Source organism: Taudactylus pleione, unplaced genomic scaffold, assembly GCF_031769625.1.
Source record: "Taudactylus pleione unplaced genomic scaffold, aTauple2 ptg000206l, whole genome shotgun sequence".
NCBI lineage: Eukaryota > Metazoa > Chordata > Amphibia > Anura > Myobatrachidae > Taudactylus > Taudactylus pleione.
The window spans coordinates 7,038,907-7,044,561 of record NW_028284608.1 but is presented as its reverse complement, the minus strand read 5'-3'; positions in this window follow the sequence as shown (position 1 = coordinate 7,044,561).

Here is a 5,655-nt window from a genome sequence, read left to right as displayed (position 1 = left end):
ATCCCTGTTCTGCTCTCCAGGTGTAATGAGCAATATGTATAGATTTATGGGCCTGAGCTATAGGCTAATCGTATCAGCGATGCAAAAATATGCTAATGTCGCAGGAAGTGTCTTGTGCAAATAGACGCCTCGTACCGGCTTCTGTGATTCGCTGGTGCATCTGAGCACGCAGCATGGGATCAACTGTGTTACTCAGTATAGCCGTGAAATTCAAGCTGCCGGGGCCAGTGAAGCTACATCAGAAGATGCAGCCACTGGCCTCAGCATGCCAAATAAATGGGGACGACAAACCCCTGTCTTCTGGGAAACTAGACGTCACCGCAACTCCCTCTCCCCCAAATGGTCACAGCATGTCAATCCTGCTGCGGCTTAGGGGACAATGCGACTGTCGTCTCAGACCCCGATCAGCCCTTGCGCAGTACAGATCCTCTGCATGCGCTGATCGGCCAATAATGGAGTTGTACGTAAACCATAAGGTTTCTGTACAACTTGGAATCAGGCCCTACATTCAGACTTATGAGTACACATTTCAGTTCCAGGGTTACTAGCACCAACAGTGTGGACCAGAACTTGTGCTAATCATTGCACCAAGTGTCTGGAGATAGGATACACCATTAATCAGAAATGAATTGTGGGTTAACTGATAAACATAAGCACCATATAAATAGCTTCTTAAGGTACAATCACATGGAATGGATTGTACCTTACCGTGGCACAAGTACTTTTTGTTCAATTCCCATTCCTGTTGTATACAGGATGGTCAAACAAAGTGCTCGTGGCACCTAAGCTTTTTTGTTGTTTTCAGTATCACATCCCCATTAAACAAGACACTTCTAAACTAAATGCTGCTAGTTACTGTAAGTGATTGAGGCATATTTCTTCAGAGCAAAAACCACTTCATTTTAAACAGAGATTTGCGGGTCCGATTCCCAGAGAACCAACAACAACTAAATTTAATGGTTTCAAGTCAAAAAGAGTCCGAATTTGGAATCATTTTGGGGTTCTGAGTTGAACCGAGTCCCAACTCAGTTTCGTGGTCATTTTAGCTGTTTTTAATTTATTTAATTTTTTTTTTAGATTACAGATCCAAAACCAAAACCAAAGCATTTGAGGGTGGTTTTGCAAAGCCAAAACACGAAGATGAATCCAGATCCAAAACAAAAACACAGGGGTCCGCACACATCTCTAATTCTAAAATAATTCTAATTCTAAAAAAATTTCAAAGAAATAATCATTTTATTATCATTATTCAAAAGATCAAATGTATAGTATTCTAAATCAATCAATTTGCAAAAGGCTTCTATATTTCTGGTGAAAGTTGTACAATGAAAGCATGTGAATGGTTGGTTGATTGATTGTTTGCTTTGGTTTAATGCACATTTGTAAGTTAAGGTGTCCATACACGGTACAATATTTTACTCGATATGGAGAGTTTCGACGGTTTGTACAGACCAATCCTATGAAAATAGGTGTGTTTTGTGTGTTCTGCGACCCCGATGCACGTCCCCGCCGTCCTCTAGTTGGATCGCAGATCAGATGGTTTTGCAGAGAGATCTCAACCAATCCAGTATGATGTGACACACATCAGGGACTGACCAGGGCCATTATAGATCCTACATCTGCGATCTGTGATGGCCCCGGCCAGTCCCTGCCGCCATTTTGCTGCATACGATCTATCTTATACTGTATGATTTCAAATAGTGTACGATAGATCAAATCGTATGGTCTTATGTGGAATCATTGCATTTTGAACACAAATCATACAGAATCTGAAGGGAAGAATTTTCAAGGGAAATCGTAAGCGACATCAGATCCGATTACAAATCGCACCGTGTATGGCCAGCTTTAGAGTGATGTTAGTAATCCCAAAAATCATGTACATTCCTAATTCTCATCAAATCTGTTTTCTAATGACTGTTATAGAGTATGTCTGAAAATATAAATAGCAAAATTAATTTAATTGTGATACATTAATAACTAACTATATCGAGAATGACTGCAAACCTTGAATATTTTAAGGCTTTGGAGATGAAAGGTGCCTGGAAAGCAATGAGGAGCTTATTCAGACCCGGTCGTCAGCTCTACGAGCTCACAACCGGGTCAATGTTGCTCCAGTGCGCATGCGCGAGACCCAGCTAACGACGGGTGATCCGTCGTTAGGGGTCTCGTAGCAGACGGGGCGAGCTGTCGATGTTGAGTGACAGCTTGCTCTGTTTGCTGGGCGGGCCAGGGGCGTGCCCGGCCAAACGGAGGCGTTCCTATCGAAACGCTTGCTTTTTGGGGGCGGCCCCACTGACATCATCAGTGACGTCAGTGGGGAGCTTCCTGCTCAAACAGAGCAGGAAGCTCCCTGGGGCTTAAGGTTGACGAGACCCTACCTTAGGGTCACGTCGTAAGCCCCAATGGTCGCGATGGTCTTGACCATCACGACCATCACCCTTAGCGGTCGTTAGAGCTGTGGGTGTTAACCCACAGCCTAACGACCGACATGGAGGTGGCCATTCAGGATGCAAGCGGCCGCCCTGTTTCAGAACGACCGCTTGCATCATACGACCGCCTCTGAATAAGGCCCTGAATTCCAATACCGTTATTTTTATTTATTTATGAAAGTGCTCCACTGTCTCACCTATTTTATGGCTTATACGGTACTGCCCTTTCTTGTCTTATTGCTCCTGAACACAGCGGCTGCATAACATGTTCAGTGCGAAGTGCCTTCCCCTTATAGATGGCCTAAATAATCTTCATACAAACTGAACTATTTTCCACCACATGTATAATATTTTCTCTCCGGCATGAAGTCGGTTACAAAAATATGCCATTTATATTCTATCTCGTAAACTGATACAGTATAACGACTCACTGATTACATGTCAAGTGCGGTTGTGTATGCTCCAGTGAAAATAAAATAAAATTTTCTATGTATACAAAAGTAATGTGATGCTACGAAAATATATACAGTTTACCGCATATCAACACAGCACCAGCCACACAATACTTCAAAAAATCTATATTAAAAAAATGTATCCCACGGTTAGACTGTATAGCAGGTTGAGGTTACAGTACTCGGCTATTCTGATTAGATGCCTGACTGCCAAGACTCCCTCCAGCTCAATCAGCAGCAGCCCGTTCCCTCCATCCATTTCTCCTCTTTATGTCTCTACCATCCGTTAACTGTACATGTCTGTAAAACATTATCCGGGTAAAGGACAGGCAGACTGTAAAGGTTTCTTTCTATATTTTACAATGCATTACTAAAATCCATAGATCTGTTCTCTATTGAATGCTAGCGCCTTACATGTAGTTTACTCATCTTTATATACAGGGCAGCCATGAATAATCTTCCCCAATTCAGAGATGAATTTGGGAGACTAATTATGAAATGGGGCTCTATTTACTACAATCTGCATTTTGAATTCAGCCAATATCACAGGGATTTACTAAAATCCCTTGCAGGGACAGAGCTTGCGATAAAGCTCTGTCCCTGCTAATACCCTCCGCACACTTATCATGATATTTTCGACCAGCGCTAAGCCCCACCCCCCACAATCGTGACCCCTCCCACGACCCCCCCTCACTTACTTGCACTTACCTCCGGTGATCGGGCTCACGTGATGTCCTCCATGGCTCCAGTTAGCTTTACAATTCCATCCTGCACTGGGACCCAGTCACCTGATGACCGGGTCCCAGTGCAGGATGGGAGACCAGCTGACCGGAGGGAGGACATCACCGGAGCACCGATCTCCGGTCCCTGGACTCAGGTAAATTATTTTTATTTTTACTATTTTTTTTTTTAGCAGTGATCAGCATGAGGTCTGTTTAAACCACACAGCTGATCACTGGGGGCTGGCTCCGGGCTATGCTCTGCCTGTTAGAGCGGAGCAGGAGTCCAGGAACTGGGGTAGACCTGGGATAACGCCACCTTCAGGTGGCGTTATTATCACAGGGCTTCCCCTGGTATCTTTTTCACAATTTATTTTTAGTAACTACCAGGCAGATCGATTTCCCATTACAATGATGGGAAATGCGATCTGATTACTAAAAATAAGTGATAATTAGGGGTTGGAGTAGAATTTTACAAATTCTACTCCAATTGCCCTTTAGTAACTTTAGGTGAAACTAAAATAATGTGAAAAGGGTGTAAAAACAGACTTTTTCACTTTAGTAAAAATAATGATAATAAATAGAGCCCATGGGGAGCAGTATTTCGTGTGAAAATAAAATTAGTGCAAAATGTCACCTATAGGGGGCATATGGCAATGTGAAAACAGTGTCAGAATGGACAGACAAATGAATATGAAGACTCAACTGCATTGAACAAATACCGTTATTATGTTACACTAATGATAACACAGCAGTAACACATGTGTCTGACCAATATTCCCCCTATAGGCAACTTTTTGCACTCATCCTGCTTCCCATGACCTAATTAGTCTCCCTAACAAATCTGGTGACATTGTGGTTGTTAGATATCGCTCTGAAATAGGGGAAGTTTAAGTATGGCCACCCTGTATCAGTGGTACAGTGTTTCAGTGGTAATTATGGGTAATAAGCACACTCAAGACACTGTCTCACTTCTTGAATCCTCTCTAACACAAGTGCAGCTAGTCTGCGAACCACTTCAGTGGCCGCACACAGGGATGAGATGAGATTGTGGGCACTCAGTGGGATGTGTGTGCCACATAACTGCTCAGACCTCAGTTGCATAGACTGCATGTGTGTATTCCAATGAGCACACAATTCTGTGAATTAGCAGCTCCACCATTTTGTGAGTGACAGCAATCTCACTCTGTGAGAGTGCTGAATCTGCAGTTAACCACAGGGTTTGATGGCATACCATATCTGTATTGCCAAGTAACATGTCCATTAAGGCGTCAGCCATAATTATCAGAATTTCATTTCTATTTTTAGTTTGAGTGGCACAAATTTAGTAGGTTTTGTGAAATTTCAGATCATGTGTAAGAAGCCTTAAAGGGACACGTGAAACTGTAAGGTTTTTTGTCTATGGAATTTCATTGCTTTTTTAAAATGTATTAACTATTAGGGCTTGGAGGGGCAAACCAGGCCACCTGCAGGGCAGAAGGACAACATATAGGTACACTAACACGGGTGGAGGAGCAGACAGCACACAGGAGGTGTTTTAAGGGTGCAGAGGGTGAGATGGCTGTGGGGGCAGACTGCAGGTGTGTGGGGCAGTGGCAGCAGAAGGGTGCGAAGCAGTGGCAGCAACAGAGCTGTGCACAGGAGCATCAGCGGACGACAGAGGGACTCACTGGTACTGGGCATGCACCTGAGAAAATCAAATCAATAAGACACAGATGCATGGACGTATCAGTGAGATCCGCATTGTTTTAAAAAATTAAAGTGTAATATAAAAAAAAATTATGTGCCCCCACACAACTAGCATCGGGCTTTGGAGCCCCAGTACTGGTTGTGCTAAACACAGGGGACAAACAATGTTGGGATTCCCTGTATAAAGCACAACCAGCACCAAGCTAATCAGAGCCAGTCCCGATTGCCAAAATACAGGGGACAAATGACGTAGGGGTGTCCTCTACAAAATTGAATTTTCCCATAGAGAAATCCTGAGGGGGGGCATAGTGTTTAAGGTTCTACACCTCAAAAGCTATTGGAGGTAAGGAGCTGAAATTTGGCATG